We start from the raw sequence: 24,468 nt of genomic DNA, 5'->3' as shown, positions 1-24,468 counted from the left end.
GCAAAGGAAACAACCAACAAAACTAAAAGGCAACCAACGGAATGGGAAAAGATATTTGCAAATGACATATTGGACAAAGGACTAGTATCCAAAATCTATAAAGAGCTCACCAAACTCCACACCCGAAAAACAACTCAGTGAAGAAATGGGCAGAAAAAATGAATAGACACTTCTCTAAAGAAGACATCCAGATGGCCAACAGGCACATGAAAAGAAGCTCAACATCACTCCTCATCAGGGAAATATAAATCAAAACCACACTCACATATCACCTCACGCCAGTCAGAGTGGCCAAAATGAACAAATCAGGATATTATAGATGCTGGCGAGGATGTGGAGAAACGGGAACCCTCTTGCACTCTTGGTGGGAATGCAAATTGGTGCAGCCGCTCTGGAAAGCAGTGTGGAGGTTCCTCAGAAAATTCAAAATAGACCTACCCTATGACCCAGCAATAGCACTGCTAGGAATTTACCCAAGGGATACAGGAGTACTGATGCATAGGGCCACTTGTACCCCAATGTTCATAGCAGTACTCTCAAATAGCCAAATTATGGAAAGAGCCTAAATGTCCATCAACTGATGAATGGATAAAGAAATTGTGGTTTATATACACAATGGAGTACTACGTGGCAAATAGAAAGAACAAAATATGGCCTTTTGTAGCAACGTGGATGGAACTGGAGAGTGTGATGCTAAGTGAAATAAGCCATACAGAGAAAGACAGATACCATATGTTTTCACTCTTATGTGGATCCTGAGAAACTTAACAGACACCCATGGGGGAGATGAAGGAAAAAAAAAAGAGGTTAGAGTTGGAGAGAGCCAAAGCATGACTCTTAAAAACTGAGAACAAACTGAGGGTTGATGGGGGGTGGGAGGGTTGGAAGGTGGATGATGGGTACTGAGGAGGGCACCTTTTGGGATGAGCACTGGGTGTTGTATGGAAACCAATTTGACAATAAATTTCATATATTGAAAAAAAAAAAAACTTTAAAAGCCATCTTTACCAGGTCAACCATAGGGGTTTGAGGGCCGTCTTCGGCCCTTTTTAGTTTTTTTCGAATATCAGGGGCTGATTGGGAAATAAAATAGGTGGCCAATACCGTGGCCCTGGCAGGGATGGTAGGGTCTAGTCTGGTACATTGAGTAAGTGCCTCTGTGAGCCAGCTAAGGAAGGTTGCGGGGTTTTCATGGGGGTCTTGTATTATTTCTTGAAGTTTGTTAAAATTTACTGATTTGTTTGAGGTTGCCCTCATGCCTGCTAGTAGGCATTGGATCATCTGGTCCTGGCGCCGGTGACCATTGCCTGCGTGTTGGTCGTTCCAATTGGGATCGGCCACCGGGACAGCATCGGCACCTACGGGCATAGTGGGTCAGTCATGTGGGTTTGGTCTGCATGCTCTCTGGCTGCGGCCCGGATGCGCTCCCTCTCCTCAGGGGTGAGGGTAGATTTGAGGATCACATGAATGTCTTGCCATGTGAGACTGTAGGCTTGGGTGAGGTATTGGAATTCCTTAATTTATTGCGTGGGGTCTGCTGAGAATGACCCTAGTTGCTTTTCAATTGCGGACAAGTCTTGGAGGGAGAAGGGGACATGAACGTGAGCCAGGCCTTCAGGTCCTGCTACCTCACGAGAGGTAAGATGGCCACTGGGGTCTGTTCACTGGGTGGGGCCTGAGCACAAGTTTGGGATGATATGGGAAGCGAGCGGGATGGCTGGAGGTTTGGAGTGTGGAGGGGGGCGAGGGCTGGTGGGTGGCGTGGCTAGATCCTCTAACGGGTCGGAGATCGGGGAAGTTGGTGAGCTGGGGTCATTAGGGGGTTGTGGGCGGATAAGGAGCACACATTCAGAGGGGCGGGAGGAACGTGGGGGCGAGACCTGAGGTCCCAAAAGGCCATAATGTAGGGTATTTATCCCCATTTTCCCAGATGATGGCAGAAGTTGTCCAGATTGGTTAAGATTTGGTATTGTAAAAACCCCTCAGGCGGCCATTGAAAATCATTATCTAATTTGTTTTGAGGCCAGACTACAGTGCAAAGGCGGACAAGTCGGTTACCACGAAGTTCGCCTTGTAAGCCCAGGAGCTGGAAGTTTAACAGACTTTGGAGGGGGGTAAGAGATGCAGTCGGTTTAGACTCGTTACTCCCCATTGGTGTGGCAAGGCGAGGCGTCCCTCGCGTTGCAATAAGGGGCCTATTGGCGTGCGGGCCTTTCCGCGTGTGGGCCTTACAGCATGCGGGGGAGAGGAGACTGACTTGCAAGACGTCTCTCCTGGGTGTCAGCCATAGTTGGAGGGGGGAAGGAGGGGTCTGTCCTACTTACCAGCTCCTGTAGGCTCTTGGGAGTAGGGTGGTTGGCATCTGGCTTGGTGAGGAGGGGGGGGTTCAACCGAGGGAGGAGAGCTACCACCTCTCCCAGGTTTCGACACCAAATGTTAGTGTCAGGAGTTGGGAAGGGTAAAGATAGGAGTTAGAGTCAAAAAGAATTTTTTTGCAGTTTAAGGCTTTATTGGGTACTAAGGTTCTGGGTAAGGTTCCGTGACTCAGGGAGTGAGAGGAGTCGGGGAAGTCATGCCTGGGTATGGTGGGGTAGGGTTTTTTAGCTGCAGCAGTTCCGGGTTTAGGTTCAGGTGGGTCTTTCTTTCGTGCCAGGTTGTGCTGTTGCTCGGTGATTGGTTACCCTTCAGTTTCTTCCGTCGTGCTGGCGAGATGGCCGTCCCCTTTCAGGGACATCCTAACATGATTGACATGGGAGTTTTTATCTAGTGAAATCAGTAGATCTAGGTGTTCCTGTTGCAGTGCTTTGTTTTGGATGTTGCAGGGCTTGGACCCAGGGGCCCTGGGGGAGCGCACATCTAAGCAGGCATGCCAGGAGGGAGCAGGAGCCCTTGTGCTCTTGGGGTAAGAGGCCCCGATCTGTAGGCTCTCTGCCATGGCCGCATGGTGATGTAGCGCCTCTGAGCCCAGAGCTAGGGAGGAAATGCACACTGGCTATCCAGGCTGGCACAGGCCCGCTGCAACGCACCCTGCCTGCACCATCTTCGCCATGGCCTCCCGCACCATCCGCTCTGCCCGCACAACCACCTACAGGTCCCCACGCGGCTCTGTGGCTTCACACTGCCCTCCCCTCGCTCACTACAGCAGATACCCCCGCAAGCCTGGGCACTAGCGTCCGCCTCCTGCAAGGCCCTCCCCGACTCCCTTCCGACTGCTCCAGAGAACTAGGAAGCTGGCTGCGCAAGGTTGTTCTCTCAGTCCGCCATCTAACCTGGTAAGACTTCCCCAACAAAGGACGCTAATCCATCACTGTACACCCAGGACGCAGCACACAGAGGACATTTCACAGATGCCTGCTGAGTGTATGAAGTCATCTGTGTCCCCATTCAGAGGAACAGCCGGTCCCCTGGAGCTCTGGGGAGAGAAGGGAGCCTGGCTGAGGTGCTCAGCTCACTGGGAGGCCACTCAGAGGGCTCAGTGACGCGGCCTCGGTGCTGCCTCCCCACAGTAGAACGTACGCACCAGGACAGGAGGGGCACTGACCAGGACCATGAGGGCAGTTAGTGTCTGAGGAGCACACAGGCTGCCGATGTCCACAGGGAAGTGGTGCGGAGCCAGGAAGAGGGAGGGGGGGGAGGACAGACAGCCAACCATGCTGCATGCTCGCGCCCTCCACATACACACAGGTGAGGGTCCAGGACCCCGGGGCCCAGTGTCCTCAGAGCCCACAGTGGCCACCAGAGGTGCTGGGGACCTCTCGTCAGGTCACAGGACGAAAGCGCTCAGTCACATACAGTCACAGCATTTAGGGACACAAAGAAACACAAGTAGAAAGGGGCAGGCTACCTTCTTTCGTGGGCTGTGTTGCCATCAGGGGACCATAAAGACTCCCATCCTTCAGAAGGCAGATGGCAGACATTTTTACAGACAGTAAGCTTGCCTGAGTCATGATAATCTGAAAGCACAAACTGATTATAAATCAATCCATTAAACTGATTTACTCCCTTTAACCTAATTAAGTCAAAAATAATTCCTCGAAGGATAAATGGGTCTTTAAATCAATCAGCAAAATGCTGTCTCACTCAAACTATTAATAATATAGCCAAATGGAAAGAAAGATTAACCATCACAAGACTGCACATTCCTGAAAGTGTGGGTGCACGACCTCCAGGGGGGTCAAGGGGTGCATGTGGGGTGCTCCCCATGCTGAAATGTCACCCAAACATGAGCAGACATCTCACCCAGGGTGATGATGACAGCCAGATTGCAGTGTCAGCCCCAGAGACTCCTGACTGCTCGTGTGCACAGGTGAGAAAAATCCTCCCAAGGAAAAGTCCGGGACATAAGGAAAACTGGTCTACATCACCATATACAAATTTTAAATGGTGTCAAGTAGGAAAAGAATTAGAAAGTAAAACAAATTGGGGAAACATCTGCATTTGTGAAAACTCTACCAAAAATTACTGTGCAATGAGAAAATATATATAAGCCTGCTGAAAACTACCCAAGAAAGTTACTTATGAAAGTAAATCAGTTCAAAACATAAAGAATGGTCAACAGCACTAGCCATAAACACATTCAAAAACATATAATGAGGTACAGCATTCACCTGTTTTATAAACTGGTCAACTGTCAACGTTTAAAATACCCACTGCGATACCAGTAATGGGCAACAGATCGTCTGTGAAGGAAACGATAAATGGGTTCTGAAAAACCACCTGACAGAAGATGTCAGAGCCCTTGAGAAGCCACGAGCTCCACTGAGCCCAGATGGTGTGCCAGGCATGTGAGGGGAGCAGTGGGATGCGGCGGAATATGGCCCGGCCCTCACATGCATGGCTCACAGTCTGGCGGGGGGCTGGGCTTGAAGGCGCGAGTCCTGGTGCTAAATGAGAACCAGCAGGCCACCCATGTGCCCCCCGAGTTGGATGGTGAAATGGGAGGTTACTTGCACAAGATGCCATCACACTTTACCAGTAATAACACAGCGAAAAGCCAAGAAATTCACTTGCAGAAAGCCATGTTCCAAATACCTTTGTTGTGGAGATGATGTAGGATCTGAAAGTACCGGCTAACTGGAAGAGTTTGCTGCTCTGATGGACACTCCAGCTCTCACTGACAGCTCCAACAAGGCAATGCCGGCTGGGGCCATTTACAAAAGACTAAGCTGCTTTCACTCTCCATTCTTGGTCCTCGATCAGTCATTCAGACACATCAACTCCCAAAGCCCACTCATGTCTTCATGCTACTTACACCCCAGTTGGGAGTCCTCTGACCCAGCTCACAGCTAGACTGGGGTGTGGCCCTCCCCAGTGCCCAGCTTCTGGGTTTCACGCACAAAGACTAAAATGAGGTTTATGGCCATGGCCTCTGCAGCAATTCGCATACGCCTGTGTACAGGCTGTCTGTGGTCACTCCCCAGGCACGGCCTTGCCAGGAGCCAGGCTGGCAAGCCACGATTTCAGCAGCCCTGGCAATGCCCTGGCAGCCCATCAATCAGGAATTAATACATTTCAGCACATTCTTCCCTCTGTATTACAGCCAGCAGATGAACCATAAATGGGGAGTAAAATACTGCTTACACTGTAACTATCCCAACTGGTGGAACACTACCATGGAAAGGGCCTGTGGCACTGACAAAATCTGGACACGTGGTCTGTGCACTGGACCACAAGATCAGAGCAAAATGGGACACTTCCTTGCTTTTTCTGAAACCTACTCCTGCTGTAAAGAACTGTATCCACTGTGTGGCTCCAAATGTCGGTAAAAAAGAAACATGTCCCCCTGAAAAGAACATGCCAACTTCATTTAAAATATGGGGCCCTTCCCTTCCCTGGCTGATGGCCGCCATGAATGCTACATGTCACCAGAGTCAGGAGGGCCAGTGCAGCTGCTGCACACTGAGAAGGCACGACTATGGAAAAGGCCAACAAAGAAACCCCTTGCTAAGCGACAGCCGGCTGATGTACACACAGCTCTGCGGGCCCCCTCCCTGCCCTGAGAAGCCTGCAGACAGAGTGGGTGTCCCAGGCTGCCAGGCCTTCCTACACAGGTGCCACTGAGCCAGGGCTCCAACCCACAGCACAAGGCAACGCCTCGGCACCTGCCAGGAAATCGACAGCTGACAGTGGGGGGGGGGGTAGGGGGGGCCACTCCCCCCTCTACCAGCAACCACTGCTGCCCACACTCCAGTCCCGAAGATCTGGCATCACAGTGGGGTCTCAACGGCCCCTCCTGCTGGAGCCCACAGAGCACATTGTGTCCCAGGAGGTTTCTATTTCCCTCAAGGTAAACCGAAAGCACACTGGGAACTGAGGGTCCGTGGCTGTTCCATTCAGAGCCAACAAACTTGGCCGGGACACCACCACATGGTGGCCGCACCACGAGCACCCAGGCCTCAGGAACATCAGGGCTCAGGGCTGCGTTCCAATCTTTTCTGCGCATACTTTCTGCTCAGCTTTTACGGGACTACAGTTGTCCTGTAAAGATAAATTTGTATGCTATTGAGATCTGACATTTGTGATGAGAATTTTCCAATTTGTGGACACTACTTGGAGCCATGCTTTAGGAAGGTGTGCAGGAGGCTGTGGAACCAACTGTGGGCCACAGCCCTACTCGCGCAGGCCCTTCCTACAACAAGGAATGCCCCATAAGCGTCCTTCATTCAGGAAGGATGTGATCTACGTTGAGAATCAGCTCCTCGAGATAAACATCTCAAATGAAATTGGCAGGTAAAGAGTAAGGGCATTTTAGGGCTCCTGACAGATACTGAGGAACACTTTCAAGGAGGGCTCACGATTCATGCTACAGCCCGTGTCTTCTAAGACCACTGTCCTCACCAATCTCTCCCATCTCCACTCACCGCAAAGGCACAAACAACTCAAGAGAATGAGGCTTAATGTGCATTTCTGTATTTTGTGGTGAAGTATGACTTTGTGTCCGCAAGTGTCTTTGTGACTGTTCCTTGAAGTCATTCTTCATTCACTTGGTCCCCATTGGTGGCCACACAAAGCAGGAGGAGGGTTCTCCTCACCCCAGGAAGGGCTCTCCCTGGTTGGGGTTCAGACACCTGTGTCTTCCTGCAGGAAAGCACACTCCACACGGGCAGAACTACATGGCAGAGCACCTCTTCCAGGCTGCCCACCGGGCTCGGGCATGTGTGCTCCACCCAGGCGGCTCACCAAACATGCAGGAGCCCAGTCACTGTGGAAAACCCGCAAGAGACTAAGCGACCCACATTACTATGGCTGGGTTAACATGTCACGGTCCCCATACAGTCACCCCATCTGACCAGCAAACTCTGTGGGGCACACACTTGTTCCTGGCCATTGCAGAGGGACGACTGTGCCCACACCCCCAGCACCATTAGCCCTCCGTGAACTGAGCAAGCCCACCTGCTGCCAGCAGAGCCTCTGTGATGCGAAACTGTTGCTGACCGAGGGGCTGGGTTCACAGTCTTCTGGGTCCCCACCAACCACACTGCCTGAGAAATGGCTTTTGGGCTTCTTTGTCCTGTCTGTACCTGGATCGTAAGACGCATGATGGAGGACGCAGCACCGGATGTTACAAACCCTGGGGCAATCCAGTGACTTCCGACACACAGTTTCTGTATTTGTGTCACGTGGGTACAAGCTCAGTGGCTGGGCCTAACAGCGGGTGGTTCAGACCTAAAGATCTGACTGCCCTGTGAAGGTAGGATGTCACAGACACCCACTGTGGTCTGCAGGTGATCAGCAGGGTGCAGTCATGGGCGAGCCCAAGCACGGGTCCGCACCACTCAGGTGATGCCCGATGGCCATCCACTATGTTTTCTGAAATCCTTCACCGGCTTCTTGAAGGTGAGACTGTTCTTGTGTACTGACCAGTGTAACAAGTGAGTGTGTTTTCTCCAGGGCAGAGAAGAGGGCAGGACTCGGCACTAACACTACCTGGGATAAGAGGTGAACCAACCCCAACCAGCACTAGCTTCTGGGCAAGTGAAGGGGCGAACACCCCCAGCAAAGCCTCAAAGGCCTGTATCTGTGTTGAATCACTTTCTGGTCATTTCCCGCTGACCGTATGAGATTCTTCTCTGGCTAGGAACCCTGGGAGTGAGTTTTTTGTTGTTTTGACAACATTTATTTTCTTCGGTGGAGAGGGTCATCCTGCTGTTTTCAGCAGGGGGCACAGGGTACTAACCAGGCACTGTGCCTGCACCTGCACACAGGTCAGTGGGAGGGCCCTGGAGCCAAGTGTCATAAAGATGCCAAGAGAAAATAGATTTCTGTTTTCTGGTCCAATGCTGCATCTCGTTCAACCTTTGTCATAGCGACATATGCTGCCAACGAGCAGGACACAGGCCACCTGGCTCTCCTGTCAGTCATAGTAGGGAGAGAACTGGTTCAATCGGAAGTAGCAGCTGAGGTGCCTGACCTGTTTTATACTCGGTCCCCAGCAGCCAGTTGCCACTGGGATTCGCCTTCTCCAGGCACTGGAGACAAAACTAGGTCTTAGCCTCTGACACCACCCTCGATGATCTGTGTGTGGGCAGAAAACTGCGCAAGGAGACTGTGGACATCACGGAGGCATTTGGTGCCTGGGGGTAGAGCCAGAAGGCGAAATAACGCAAGTCTTCTCTAAGGATCACAGAGCCAACTGAAATCCGAAGGCACGCATGGACTCAGGTCAATACAATGAGGGAATCGGAAAAGGCCAAGGCCATGCTGATGCTCAAAAGGACCTAAGACATGAAATATGTCAGAAAACTAAAATAACACAGAAACATACCAAAGCACAAGTGAGCACAGTGACAGTGCCAGGATGCTCAGAAAAGAGGGTGTGGGGACAGGGGGGCCCTGGTCAGCTCCGACCAGCGCAGAAGCAGGGTCACGTGAACTCCCGGGTGCAGCACTAGAGAGAGAGGCCAGGGGTAGGGGAGTGAAGTGGTGGGCCCTCCCTTCAGAGGCCCCCGGCCTGTGTGTGGCCACAGGGGGACAGCCTGGGCCCCTGCAGGCCTTGCAGACCAGGGAGGGGTGGCCGTGCCGGCCCACACCCATCCTCCAGGGCAGTGCACATCCCCCAGGCGGCTGAGTCCAAGGAGCCCCCCCTTGCGAGGCGTCTCCTCCCCACCACCACCGGTTCCTATCTGTCCGCTCCCTTCTGGCAGGGTGACCGCGGACAGAGATTGTGACAAAACCGACATATGGGAGCCCCAGCCAATGCCCCACTTGTCACTCACATAGCTTCTGGGCCGTTTTCCCTTTACTGTTTCACTGTATGACCTGGAAAGGGCAGGCCACAACCCCCAGGCCCTGCAGTTCAAGAAGCAGCAGAAAAATGCTGGCTGAGGGCTGGGGGGTTGAGGGGGGAGCGGGGGACAGTCGGGACACGTTCTCATCGTGGGGCTGCCTCAGTGGGCCACAGCCGATACAGATCTTGTTTCATACTTAATGAAAAGCAAAGCTCCACACTCCAGTCAGATGGAAAAAGTGACCCAGGGTGGAGCTCAAAGGAAAACATCTTTTTTCTCCGTGGGGTTCGTGCAAGAGCCCAAACGCACGAGAAGCCCGGCCAGGGCATGAGAGGGTTCTGGTCACCAGAAAGGAGTGCCTGTTCCTCTTGCACTGGGAGGAGTCAAAGGAGGGGCAGGGGGCTGCACGGGGCCATGAGGCACTGTATTCCTGGAACCCCGAGGGAAGGGCCTGGGCACGTGGCACTGCCGACACACGAAGAGCTCATGGTGGATGCCCCGCAGGGACCTGATGGTAGGAGAAGGGGCCACACCGAGTGAACACACGTGCACAGTTCCAACTGCCCATAAATCACAGCTCTCTGACAGCACGAGTGCCACCCGCAGGACACGGCCGGGGCCCCACCCCCACCCAACGACACAGTGGGACCGAGGGCACCAGGGGCGCTGCGGAGGGCCAGGGTGGCAAGCTCTGCCAGCCCCCAGACCCCCGCAACAAGGGAACCAGAAAGACCGAATCTGGGTTTAAAGTTTCTGGCTCTGTGCCACCCCAGGGGACCCGAGGCATGGATGGACACTGAAGGAACTGCAAGGCCTTTGGGCGGTGCCCTCAGGACCCGCTGACGAGCCACCACACACTGTGCCACCACCTCTGGGGGCTCATGTCCCGGCATTCCCACAGCTCTGCCACGTCACAGCACTGTCTCCCACCTGGAATGCAGGAGCTGTGGGGGGCCTTTTGGTGAGGGGATGGGCACAGAGCTCCTTCTACAGAGAACCTATCTCCAGCATCTGTCAGGGATGCCGCCCCACGCCTCACCAGGACAGCTGTCCCTTTCTGGTGGAGGCAAGCTGGTCTCTCGGCCAAGGTATGGGTGCGTGCCACCCTCCACCAGGACGGCCTCCCCAGGGCTCCACATCAGTACCCACAGAGCGACTGTGGCCTCCACTGCCAGGCCTTCATTTTCTCTAAACTATCATATGCACAGGCAAAGAGGGGCGCTCTCAATGGGTCCCACAGACCCCGGCGTTTGATGCCTATACTGGCCACATGGCTGGCTAGAAGCTGGAGACCACTCCCCCCGTCCCCCCGCAACCATCCTATGAAGTTTTCATGCTTCCCTCCAGATGTCAGAGAGAGCCCCTGACTGCCCTGCTTCACCTCCTGGCCCCACCACTGTGGCCCTGCCTCCTCAGGCTTCCTTTTTCTCCTCCGGACTAACCCCCGGGGCATCCTTCTGGGACCTGGTTCAGGCTGGGTCTGGCTCCAAGCCTCGGCAACAGAGAGGATGTAAATCTCAGAAAATCTCAGATCCCAGAGAGCCAGAGCTCAAGCATGCATGGTGGTTCCCCACTAAAGCCCTCACACGACAGGGGAGGGGAGAGATGACCCACCAGAGCCCGGCAGACCCTCCCTCACAACACTGGGCTGCGCTCACCATCTGGTGGCTGTGCCGCCACCTCACTAGACAGAGCACCTGCCTGGCCCGCGGACAACAGCCTCCACGTGCCTTCCTGACACCACACCCTGAGAATCAGACTGCCTTGGGGCTGGAGAAGACATGACGTACACCCCAGGGCAAGTCCCCCTTAAGGGTGACCAGGCTGGCTTCCAGAAGAGGAGCTTACTCCAGCTCGCGATCCGGATGTGGAAGCAACCTTCCTAACAACACTTTTGTGACAATACACAAGATTTTGTGACAATACTTGATTCTTATAAATAATCCAGTGGACACAGAAAAGTATGCAAAGGAAGAGCAAAGCATCCATCAATACGCCACGTAGGCACTGCTGACCCCTTGGTACACGTCACTGTATTTGGTTGCGAGGGCCACTGTGCAGAGTCCTGCAGACCAGGTGGCTTACATGACATTCATTATCTTGCAGGTTTAGAGGTCCCATAGTGACCAGTGCTGGTCCCTCCCCAGCTTGCAGGAGTCCGTCTTCTCCCTGCGTCTTCACAGGGTTTTCTCTGTGTTTGTGTCCTGACCTCCTCTCCTTACAAGGCCGATTCATACTGGATTAGGGCCTCTCTATGACTTCGCTTAACCTTGTCTCTGTAAAGACCGCCTCTCCAAATTTAGCCACATTCTGACGTTCTGGGGCTTAGATGCCCAACAGATGAATTTGGGGAAGGAAAACAATTTAGTCCATAATATTCATATGTACACACATTTTTTTAATAACCCAGAATTGAGACTACCTATAAAGCTTTCTGTCCTATCGGTTTATTCATACCCTGGTCACCTTTTCCTTCTTGAGAAAGCATTTCTTGGGGCTCTGGGTGGCTCAGTCAGTTAAGCATCTGACTTCGGCTCAGGTCATGATCTCAAGTTCATGAGTTTGAGCCCCTCATCGGGCTCACTGGAGCCTGCTTCAGATTCTGTCTCCTTCTCTCTCTGCCCCTCCCCTGCTCACGCTCTGTCTGTCTCTCTCTCCTAAAAATAAATAAACATTAAAAGAGGAAAAGCATTTCTTAGGAAATCAGATTTAAGCCTGCATGGACATCACTGACCCACAACTGGTTGGAACTCCCCTGAAGGCTGGGCATCGGCGCCGTCTACAGCTCCTACTGGATCAAACGCCACGGCATGAGTTCCCACACCCCAGTCTCCCCGGCATCTCTCTACTTCCTGCAGACAAGGTGGCACCGGCCTTCTGACAGGCCTTCCAATGAGCACCAAAGTGCTTCCCAGAGAAGTTCCACTGGAAGATTACAGGGTGTCAATCTCACCTCACCTGAAAGCACCGAGTATTAGCCTTATTAATAGTGGCTAATTTGATAGACAAAAATAGAACTGCGTTCTTGGTTCAATTTGCATTTTCATTACTTACAAAGCTACACTTTTAGTTTATTAGTCATTGTGTTTGCGACTTTGTAACATCTCTGCTTTTTTTAAAAAGCATTTTTTAACCATATGTCTGCTTTTTACAAACATTAAGAAGTGGTTCTTAAAGAGAAACACCACACAAAACCCTGGCACGCACCAAGGAGAGAGGCAAGGGCCGCTTTAACAATAGAGGGCAGGCCTCAGTGGTCCCAGGGCACGGAGGGAGCTACCAATCCAAGCAAACCCTTCAGGTAGGCCCATGGAAGTTGCTGGAATTCTCACACCACGCGGGGTGGCCAGGGAAAACAAGTTACTTGTTTGACCTTTCTTATTCAATTCAACAGTAGGGGACTTTTAATCAAATATGTCAATATGTACTAATTAACCCTGCTTGGGGCAAGTCAAAATTAACACACCACCTCAATAATAAATCAGAAAGCCATAATTGGTATTTTAATTTTTGTAAGTAATGTAGCACCTAACACTACACTGAATATTGTATCACCGCCACATAATTACACCACAATATATTCCACAGTGCATCCTCCACACCCTTATTAGACTCATATGCTTCCAAAATGAGAAAAAATAGCTGTCAAGAACTGCATCTTATTATTCAACTATTAGACTTTCTTAATCATCAATCAGTTTAATTGCCCCTGGCATGGGTTATAAATAACATTTTGTGGTTCAATAAAATACTACAAGTATAACCCCTTCGAAACTCTTCCTTGGTTATTCCAGAATGCTCTACTTACCCTTCCCTGGGGCTCAGTCATCCCCATCTCACATGGATAGAACATTCTGAAACATATTTCTAACTTATGCAAAAATTGTTCAGGAGTTGCTGTATTCGTTATTTTCAATGAGATCTGCAATGTAGATGACCCACCTCAGTCCTGTCCAGCCAGTCAGCTGAATGCAGACATTAATACCTAACCTGGTCCAGCTGCTGTGGCCTGTCCTCTCCTCCAATCCCCTAGCTTGGCACCCCACGCTCCCCCTCTCCACCCCAAGACTGGGGCTGCAGCAGGTACAGAGACAGGGGCTTCCCTTCAAGGGACTTAGAAGTGAGAGATGACTGAGACAAAAGGCAAGACTTAACTACTGACCATGCTATTTTTCCTTCATCATCAATCATGACCCAGATGCCATGCGCTGGGCTGCACGCGGCCAGAGCGCCATCCATCTTCAACAACCCTACCTGCTCGGTGTTGGTGACATCCGGCAGTGAGGGGACGGGACTCAGCAAGCCTGGGGGACTCACTGAATGCCCCGCTGTCTACTAAACACATTCACACAAGCCCACACAAGCCTGGTCTTCTCCTTTGGAAAATCTCTATCACTACTGTCATCCAGTAATCGTGTAGCTATCTATGTTCGTGTGGGTCTTGCCTAATAAAGTGCAGGCTCCCAAAGACCTGGGGAGGGACAGCCTGCACAAAGTCACCGAACAGGTGCCCTAGGTACACTGGCTGCAGGCTGGATGGAGAGAGAGGCAACCAGACCGCTGGCCTCCAAGGAGGGAGGCTTAGGCAGGCTTCATGGAGGAGGGAGCCCACAGATTCAGGCCTTGAATGATAAACAGGCAGAGTTTTTAAGGTATGTGCTCCCAACCAACTGATTTCCCGAGAAGTTACTGTCCCATAGCTTCCCTGGGACCCCACAAGGAAACCCCAGACACCAGCAACAACCCCCACGCAGGGACCCCAGGGCTCACGGGTGCCACTTGTTTGCCTCACACCTTTTCCCTCCTCTGCCAAGGCCCTCCTTGGATGGCTGCCCTGCCCACCACTCACAGCCCCAGAGTAAGCACACTGCCTCCCCGGTAGTGAAGGATGACCATGAAATCTGCTTGCAGACACTGGGGTACTGGGAGCTCCCCAAGAACCAGGGCCCCAGGCCCGGTGTGGTGCTCAGCCCAGGGAAAGCACTTAAAAATGTTTGTGGAGGAGACAGGCACAAGGAGCACAGATGAAAACATCAAATGCTTACCCAGGGCTTTATGGTTTATAAAGTATTTCCTATTAAATGAGGTCTATGGGGTTTTGTTGTTGTTTTTTAATATAGATGATTCTAGGAAGTAAGGTTTTAATCAAAGGAAGTACACTTCACAGGAGCCCTGAGGTTGGTATGACCACGAAGCAGGTTCTCAGAACCACAGGCAGAAGGTACGAGGCAGGAGGAAGGTGGGGGCCCGCCCATGGTCACTGCTCTGGGGTAGCAGCACTCTGTATCTGAGTAAGGAACCACAGAAAGCCACTCAGTGAGCTCTGAAATGACGCTGCTAGGGCCATGCTCCAGAAAGGCAAGCACAGCAGGAGGAGCCGATCAGAGGATGTTGCCTGAGGCAGGACACTGGGGTGTGCACTGTAAGCTGCAACTCTAGGCTGTGAATGGGGAAACCGATGTGGTTTGAGCAAACACTCAATTCACCGATTCAACTGATGTGCCCTGAGCAAAGCCCAACAAAGAGACCCTCCATGGGCTGACTGCAGCGCCAGGCGCTATGCAGCTGATGTGCCACAGGCCACACAACTTAATCCTAACCCAGAGCAAATGGCAGGCAGCCAGCCACCCTCACCCATTTTAGAGGTGAAAAGGTAAACCCAGCAAGGCCACAGGACACACGCAAAGTCACAGAGCCTGTGAAAAGCTAAGCAGGAATGCAGCATAGGCCCATCTCCCACACTGCAATGCCCTAGCACGTCTGAGAATGGAAATGGCATTTTACCCAGATGCGGATGAGCTCAGTCTGCTCCTCAAGCTTCTGCATGGTCTGAATGGAGTGCTCTGGTTAGGATTCAGGCTCTGGGGTCAGGCAGCCAGGCCCCGTGCCTCTTGGAAGCAGCCATGAGCAGACCTGTTCATCTCCACAACCCTCGGCTTCTTTCCTATAACCTTTACTGCCATCAGCAACACCTCCCTGTTGAAGGGGTTGGGGAGAAACGCACAAGCAGTCACGGGAAACAAAGCACCCGATCCAAGTAAGCACTCGATAAATGTTCTCACTGGCACTGGCTAATTCCAGAGGGTTCTACGAATTTCTAGCAAGTGGAACAAAAATGGGAATTACAGCAGATTTCCCACAGAAACTATGCAGGACAAAAGACAATGGAATGACATCATTATAGTAGGGAAAGAAAAAACCGTCCATCCAAAATTCTACTTAGTTAAAACATCTGTCACAAAGAGAAATAATACTTTTTCACACAAACAAAAGCCACAGTATAAGAAGGGCTAAAGAAAGTTCTTCTGGAAAAAAACATGATACAAGGTAGAAATAAAGAGCTACACAAAGACATGAAGAAGACGGGTAATGACAAAGACGGGGGTAAATGAAAACAGGTATTTGTCCAGCCTTACAACCTACTTGAAGAGAATTAACAACGGGCACACCACACACACAGATCTGGGTTTGGGAGGCTGCTCCAGTCAGAGGAGCCGGGCCCCTGGGAGGACCAGCACACACACACACACAGAGGGGCCCTGGCACCAACAGAAAGGGCACCCAGTGGCCAAACCTGAAATAGTGTGAGCAATTGGGATGCCCGGGGGACTCAGTCGGTTGAGCATCTGACTTCAGCTCAGGTCATAATCTCATGGCTTTCGAGTTCGAGTCCTACATCGGGCTCTGTGCTCACAGAGCCTGCTTCAGATCTTATGTCCTCCTCGCTGTCTGCTCTGCTCGTGCTCTCTCTCTCTCTGTCAAAAATAAACATTCAAAAAACAAGTATGAGCAACAGAATGGCATAGTACTGGACTATACCCAAAACGTAAAACAAGAATCTATGAGTCCAGACTGATGTAAATGGTTGAACCAATTAACAAATGGGGGAAAAAAAACCAAATCTCTCTTGCAGAAGAACTCTAAATAACTTATGTAGACATTGTACCCTCAAGGACTTGGAGGAGGACATGTGGGTGCATTGTGACCTACTGCTAGAGGGGACAGGAGGGAAGGGGAGGAAGGAAGTGTAACTTTTCCATGGAGAACCTGATAAACACACCTCAGCCGGGCAAGCAAGGTCGACACCAAGAGCGATAAATCATGTTGATAGCATGTGCCCTTGACGGGATGGGATGAGAAGGCCACTTTCCTTCTGTGTCATTCCACCCAAAAACCCATAACCCAGTCTAATCACAAGAAAAGCATCAGACAAACCCAAATATAGGGACATTGTACACAATACTTGGCAAGTACTCAAACTGCCAAAGTCACTAGAAATCAAGAAAATCTGAAAAACTGTCCCAGGCTAGAGGAGCCTGAGGAGGCATGACAATCAGATGTCACGTGGTTTCCCGGATGGGCTCCTGGAACAGAAAACGACATGAGAAAAAACCCAAGGAAATCTAAATATAGGTCATCATAATTTCCCAATTTTGGCTCTTTAGTTGAGACAAATGTTCTCTGGTATGACATTAACAGCAGGGTCTATGGGCAGAGGGAACTCTCAGACTATTTTTTACACTTTTCTACAACTCAAAAACTGCTCTAAAATCTAAAGTTTGTGTAAAAAACAAAACGATAACTCCCACAATCGAACTCTATGACAGCAGGCCATATATACACGAGCCCTGTGGGGCAGGAGACAGGAAACAGGTGCACTATGCTGTGAAGTTTCACGCCGTGTGTCAAGTGGTAAAGTATTATTGGAAGCTAGGCTGTGACAGGTTAAAAACATGTACTGTAAACCCTAGAACAAGCTGTAAAAAGTAAAAAAAAAAAAATTAAAAACACATGTAAGTAAAGAGCCAATCCAGGAGATAATACAGACTTGTAAAAAGAACTCAATTAATCTAAAGGAAGGCACGAGAAGGGAGCCCTGTGTCAGGCCAGCCATCCCACTGCATCTGGGCCTCTGGCTGTGGGACTAAGACAGTGACCCACAGGGCCTGGGGTCCTCCCTGACACCCTTGGTCCCAGACAGTGCCCTGAGGGCAACAGCACTATGGAGAAGGAGAGTGCACCCGGGGTGTGGGTGGTGCTACACATGGGAGCTGTCCCCACCTGGGTCCTTCAGTGCCCAGGGGGCACTGTCACAGCCAGGCCAGGAAGCTGGCAGGGGCGGTGTATCAGCGGGAGGGGTCGGGGTGACAACCTGACGACCTCAGGGACAGTCCTGGAGGCCGTGTAACTGGGAGCAGTGGGGGCTACTGAAGCAGGTCACGCCCCTTCCCACAGGATGAAAGCTTGCCTTGGGAACATGGGCCAGGACAAGCTGCTGAGAAGCCAGGCCAGAGGCAGGGTGACAGGTAAGGAGAGGGTCCCGATCCAGCAGTCAGATCAGGATGGGCAAGACCCGGACAGTATGAGGGGGAAGGGAAAGAGCAGGGCAGGACCCCTCTGAGGTGTCCAAATGGGGCACGGGACAGCTGCTTGGAGCCAAAGGACACCGGCGGGTAGCAGGTGTGGGACAGCATGCTGCATCAGCCCCAAGGGCACACTGCAACTCCTGCACCTAGCAGGACGGGCCCAGGAGGCAAGGAGACAGAGGGGAGCAGAGTTGGGGCTGTTCTGAAATCTAGCAGCTGAGAACACTAGATCACAACCTTGCAGGCCAGCCCTCCCCCATCCAAGCCTGCTGAAAATGATGCCTCCCCTCTCCAGAAAAACAAACGTGGAGTATTTGGTATCATTTCAGGAGGTTCCGAAACCTGCTGAAAAACCACCACATTGGACAACATGGGAGTGGTAAAGCCACCAACAGGTAAGAGGCCACCCGAGTGGAGCAGGAGAGCAGAGAGGGTTCTGACAACCTAGGATTGAGGCAACTGGGGTGGGGAGGGGGACACCAGGGAAGTGAGGTCAGGAGGACTGCCATCCTGAGCTGGCCAACGGGAAAACTCTGAGGAGGGAGGGAGTGGTCAGCAAAAGGACAAGCTACGGAGGGTAGCTGCACATCACATCAGCTGCAAAGGTCAAGGAGGGGTGGTCACTAGTGACATCACCGAGCCTCTGGTAGCAACTGTCACCGAGCCTCTGGTGGCGACCACCCCACTGGACGCCCACAGGCCATGGGCTCAGTTTCCAAAATTAATATTAAACAGCCTCCTCTCTCCACTCTGTCTCCTTAGAGATTCCAGCTAAATGTAATAACTGGTCCAACTCCGATAAGCCAAGAGAGATTCCCAGTGAAATGAGAGGGAAGGGGGCAGCCAGCCTCCAGCATCACCTCCAGCATCAAGAGGCAGCCTCTGCACGTCTCGGGCCCCAGAGCACTTCCCACTAAAGAAAGTTCTGCATTCTTGCCTGTGCTCCAAGCAGCACACATCCCTCAGGTTTAGAATTTGGTCCATGGATCTGAAAGAAAACCCATCAGTCACAGCTAAGACACCTGCCTGCCCCACGTGCCTGCCTAACTGGACAGCTGACAAAAGGCACTTGGCCCTCAGATGCACTGTCACAAAGTCAAGTGCTGCGGGCACAAAGGCAGCCCCCAGCCCAAGTGAAATACATCCGTGTCAATGTTGACATCCCCCTGTTCCCGGTACAATCACACCAACCACGTATTTCCACACTCACTGCCCTGGGCAGGGCCGCCCAGCCTGGATTATTCTCTGCAGATCCATAATACATGAATCACAAAACCAACTGTGGAGACCCAAAATTAGATACTGCTGCCTGGCCCCAGAAAATGCTATCATTTTAGCATGTTCTTCTGAAGTGGTTTTGTGTTTTATTGGCAAAATGGTGTATTATTATTGCAATCATAATGATTTAAATATAAATACCATCAGAGCTATAATAATAATGCACACGCACTCTGTGATTTTATTTCAAAGACTTCCCAGCACTGTACTATACTCAATCATTAGCCTCCCAACAAGAAGAAAAGCTAGAAGTATTGTCTCTCTTTGGCAGTTGGCAAGGCTACGGTGGGGGAGCAGAGGGTGGGCAGGCCTGTGGCCATGCTCAGGAACGATCGGGGCTGGAACTCTGCTAACTTACTTGGCCCACGGATGTGCATGTGCGCTCCCACACACCCCTCACCACAAACCCCCATCTTGGGTGTTCACAGGGAACATGAGCGAGTGGAAATATCAAAACCGTGCCATAAACCAGACAGAGAGGCAAGGTGGAATCAGTGTAGCAGGGGTTGCTGTTCCGTGACTTTCCACGCATGCTTGCATCAGCCTCTAGAAGACTCACCTCGCGTGGACCCGCAGGGCACATCCAAGGCGGGGTTCCCAACGTCTCTCCAAAGCCGGAGCCTCTCCCCGACCACCTTCTCTGAAGCAGCGATACCATCCATCCCGCGAGCGTGGGGAACCGTGGGGTCATCTGCAACCACATCCTCTCTTACTTTCATCTCACCTCCCAGCAAACCCTTTCAGGTCGACCTCCAAACCAGTCAAATCCAACCACCGTGCTCTGAGCCAGCACCTGAATGAGCTCCCTGACCTCGCTGTTCTCCCCAGACCCACTGGGTTCCCCTCCTCCCTCATCATGGAGGATCCACCCAGCTCCTCCCTTTTCCCCTGGTCACAGGAGATCCACACAGCTCCTCCCTTGTTACAGAGGAAGTCACGTTCACACTCTTTTAGAACCTGCTCTCTTCCGGATCAAAATCCAACGCCCTTCTAATGGCTCACACATCCCACAGGACCTGGGCCATCACGGCTTGGCAATCACTTCTCTGGTCACACAGGCCTCCGTGTAGGCCCTCAGGCCAGCTGGGCCACCTCAGAATCGTCACTGTTGCTCAGAACAGCAGATGAGAACTGACTCACCTAGAGGCCATGCTTTATGAAGAGACCTATCCTTCCCTCTCACTGAGGTCCGAGATGGGCCAGGGAAGAATCCTTGGTGTCACGGCTCCCATGTCGTGCTCCCTGCAGGGCACCTGCTCCCTCGGTGAACTGTGGACAAACTGCTTACCATGCCCAGTCTCACATGCTTACGTACACGTGCTGGTGTCTGTCTGTTGTCCCAGCACATCAGGTTGAATCTGCACAAGGGAAGCACATCTGTGATGTGTATCTCCCAGATGTTCTGACTTCCAGAACCCATCTGCAGGCCTTCGTTCAGCAGTGTTTGCAAGACAGAAGTGTTTCTGGGGAGAAAGGAGTCTTTCCTTGTCTCATGGGGTCTCCCGGTGGCAGGGATGGGCTCAGTTTAAATGACGGTTCTTCCTTTCTTCTTGAGAAGTTGTAGCTTCTGACCCACAGGGACACAGGCCATGTGGAGGAGATGTCCTCTGTACCCTATCAAAGGAGTTCCAAGCCAAGTGACTACCGCCACAGAGAAGACTCACACACGATGTGTGTGCTGGCGTGCAGTGGGAGGTGGATGTCTGGCCAGGGGCCCACAGCTGTGACCAAGGCTGATGGAAGTGGCCCTGTCCCACAGAGAGGAGCGTGTGGATGACAAACTGTGAGGGGCAAGACCAAGCATGGGGACTCCTGCAGAGTCTACTTGGGAGAACAAAGGACGCTGACAGGCAGCTACTCCAGAGGTCTTTAGAGACAACCTGCTCCTGTTTCCTTATGGAAGTCTTCTTCTGGAACAGAACCAACCACACAGGAAGCAAAGTAAAGATAGCATCTGCCTTGTCAATTTCAGGGTTAAATTATAAACAGAAGCTCTTCTGCTGAAAATGCTTTGATTTCTTGTTCCCTCTTTCACCTACACTGTTTTATTTGAAGATGAGCACTTCGTTACTTCTATTTGCATGGTCTCACTGCTCTCTCTCATTGGTGCTGAAACCTCAGTCCCTCCTCCTCGCAGCCCTCCACAGGCATGTTTCTTAGACAACCCGCAGTGGCTCCAAACACCTTGCCTGTGCAAGATACAAAGAGCATCCCTCTCCCATAGCTGGCACTTAAGGGCAAGTTTATCAGGTGAGAGCAGGAGTCTGAAGCTCTGGTAATTTTTCTGGGTCTGTCTTGAGGAGAAAGATCTAAGCAAGCAGGTCCCCCAACTTAGCAACAGAATGGAAGGCAGTGGTAGAACCACCAGGGAGAACAGCCACACTGTTGAACAGGCTGAGAATGCAGAGGGTCACATGTTTTCATGACCTCTGGCCGTGTTCCCTGGGCAGGAGGCCCCGGCCACCCCCAAGCCCAACACAGGTAAATCTATATGCCTCAGATGTAGATACAGAGAGACGGGGAGGGGTAGAGGGAGAGAGGGGAGAGAGAGAGCTGCACACAACATGGCTGGAGTCAACGTCTGAAGAAAACCAGGAGATGCAACATAACGGACAGACAGGTGGACAAGTGGTGAATGACAGACACGGCTTCCACAAGGCCCTGAAATGTGCTAACACTCAGTCACTGCGATGAGGATGCTGTGACCTGGAGGCCTGCCTGCGCACTGCCTGCAGCCACCTGGGTAAATGCACCCACTCATGCCCTTTCTTCCCCACCTGTAAGGTGAGGTCAGGGAAGCGACTGATCCCAGAGACCCCTGCTGTCCCCCGGTAACACACGCAGCTTCTTAAAGGAGGGCCATGCCTGTGACACCCACAGCACACTGAGGACCACAACCTCGGACAGCATTTGCGGTCCAAACTCGCGCACCTAAGCCCAGCGTAACCAAGGAGGGTCCATGGACCACATCCATAGAGCACTACAACCCCAGGAGAACGGATGGTCCGAGGAAAGCCAGCTGATATGGTGAGTGAACCCTTCTTAAACTGGGTACTAATCAGCATCCCCTACAGAAAGTAAACTCACTGGGCAGAGGCAGACACCCACAGAGGGCATGCAGCAGGGACCCAGTGCCCAGCAGCACCCTTAACTTGGTGCATGAGTCCCTTAACCTGGCAGGTCACACCACCTCATCCACACAGCACAGATGGCCCCACAGCACCTACAGACCTTGGGCCTGAAGTGCTCTGACAAAGGCCCACTCCTCCTGGGGAAGGCCACTGTTTCACGCAGACCCCAGAACAGGACGACACAGCTGGATGGTGCCAGACATGCACCGCTCAGGAGGGAGCACTGGGGCCACATCAAACGCCAACCTAAGAGCAGGGGTGTGATCACGCCTCAGGAAAGCCTCAGGGACCGCCACACGTGGTCTTCCTGACCCAGCCCAACCTGCTGATGTGAAGGCAAAGCTGGAGAGGAGACCCAGGACTCGTTCTCGGTGCTGTGCTCTTGGGGATAAAGTGGTACAGGGCACAGACTGCATGAATGAAACACCTTCATCCTAAATGAAAACCACCTGTGAAACCTCGCAACACCACAAGGGCCTGTGCCCGCCATCCACGAGGCCCTTCCTGGGCAGCACTGAGCGCTTTGTGGGCCAGCACAGTGAGGTGGACCTTTGTCCCTGCCATCCTAATGCTATCATCTGCTTTCCACCAGACTTTCTGACTGCAAAGCTCCAATTTGCAGAGGGTCCTCAGGTCCCCAGGGCCTGACTGAGCCATAGACAGGGTGAGAGACCTCTAGGCCCCAGCACGTCAGGGACACTGTCTCCCCAGCCCCTCACTGACCACACTCAGTCTTGGGGTAGGGAGAATCTGTATGTTCTGGCCGCTCCCTCTTCCACCTGGCACACTCTTTGCAGGTCAGGATGGGAATGTTTGGGGCAAAGCGTGTCCACAACATGGTGGCCTGAGCAGGCACCCACCACACAGGCTTGGCCACGAAGGCAGCTTCTACAGCGCACTTGAGGATGTTGCTGGCCTAGGACAGAGGAAATGAACCTCAATGCCTCAACAGAGTGGGTTGGTAAAATCAACAAAAACACGCCTTCCCTTATTTTCGGAAGCCATGTCCACACATCTGAGGGGTGACTGAGAGCCTAAGGTCAGACGTTAGGTAGTGAACAACATTGCCCTTCAAACCAGGGCTGGAACTGCATGGGACAGTGGTGTGGCTTCGACCAGGGACAAAAATTATTCTGAAGTACTTTGGGTCACAGTTCTGCTGTACTCAACAGAAAAACAAACCTAATGCAACGTGTTGAAAACAGTCAGCACAAAGAAGCAGCTCACTGCAACCAGGTCTGAGCTGCAGGAGTGTGGATGAGTTACTTACCTCCTCAGCGCCTCAATCCCTCCTGCTGAAGGCCAGAACCCCTGAGCCCAGCAGGAGGGCAGGAACCACCCCTGCAAGTGAGGAGTCAGAATGTCATCCATAAAGAGTGTGCGTTGGCAGAGGGAACCCCTATGAACTCTGTCCCCACGCAGGCCCGCAGAGGAGACAGAGGAAGAGTCCAGAGCCCAGGACTCAGCCCAGGTGGTCTAGAGTCTCTGATCTCAGATTTCCTGTTGCACCTCTCCCCAGGAGAAAGAAATACCCTCAGGGAAGCAGGAGACAGCCTGGGTGTGGATGCCAGCTCTGAGCATCAGATGAAGACCCTTATCAACTGAATCTCTTCATGCCTCGCTTTGCAGATTTGAAACCTGGGGATAGCAGCACTGACCTGAGGAGGAGTGAGACAGTACAAGGAAAGGTCTGTAAAAGTGCCTGGCACGGGGCACCTGGGTAGTTCAACAGGTTGAATGTTCAACTCTTGATCTCAGCTCAGATCTGTTTTTTTTTTAATGTTTATGTTTGAGAGAGAGAGAGAGAGAGAGAGAGAGAGAGAGACAGAGCGCGAGCAGGGGAGGGGCAGAGAGAGAGGAAGACACAGAATCTGAAGCAGGCTCCAGGCTCTGAGCTGTTAGCACAGAGCCTGATGCGGGGCTCCAACTGAAAGATCATGACCTGAGGGAAAGCCAGACGCTCAACTGACTGACCACCCAGGCGCCCCTCAGCTTAGGGCTTGATCTCAGTGTCGAGAGTTCAAGCCCCTCACTGGGCTCTGCGGTGGGTGTGAGGCCTACTTTAAAAAGAAAAGTTCCTGGAGCAAAGTAAGTGCCAAGTAAAGGTTAGCCTCCATCGCCACTGTGGCCACCATCATAACTAGTGCCACCTCTGTTTCTCAATAACTACTGAACGACTGAATACAGTAAAGGACCAATGATCCCTCCTGAAATGAAACTACCTAAGAGTAAAGGCTCTGGCTCACATGTCTCAGTACTGAGATCTGACTGCCAGGAGGGATTTCATGGAAATCTATGGAATTGACTGAAATCACAAGGAGACCAGAAAACAGGGACTAAAGTCACAGCCAACCCGTGGATTCTGAGGACACTCAGCTGCTGGAAGCGTGAGGCTATAAAGTTAGACAAGGTGGTTTCTCCCTCCGAAGCTGTCTGACAGTCAGCCTCAGGCACAAGATGACAGAA

At 52.0% G+C, this 24,468-nt stretch overlaps 1 long non-coding RNA gene across 9 annotated transcripts; it reads right to left on the bottom strand.

The window, feature by feature from the left end:
- Positions 1-889: 889 nt before the first annotated feature.
- LOC123385184 lies at positions 890-23,803 on the bottom strand. Of its 9 annotated transcripts, XR_006597379.1 has the most exons (6): positions 19,431-23,803; positions 18,454-18,581; positions 15,012-15,982; positions 3,845-3,953; positions 3,270-3,412; positions 894-2,970 (listed from the first exon to the last, which is right to left on the bottom strand). It is a non-coding gene; the product is annotated as an uncharacterized LOC123385184 (long non-coding RNA). The 9 variants fall into 9 exon arrangements; XR_006597365.1 differs by having other exon boundaries at positions 890-2,970; positions 3,845-15,982; XR_006597363.1 differs by having other exon boundaries at positions 890-2,970; positions 3,270-15,203; positions 15,802-15,982.
- Between the last annotated feature and the right edge of the window lie 665 nt (positions 23,804-24,468).

Source organism: Felis catus, chromosome A1, assembly GCF_018350175.1.
Source record: "Felis catus isolate Fca126 chromosome A1, F.catus_Fca126_mat1.0, whole genome shotgun sequence".
Lineage (NCBI taxonomy): Eukaryota > Metazoa > Chordata > Mammalia > Carnivora > Felidae > Felis > Felis catus.
The sequence above is the reverse complement of the archived record's forward strand: the minus strand, read 5'-3'. Positions and strand labels throughout refer to the sequence as shown.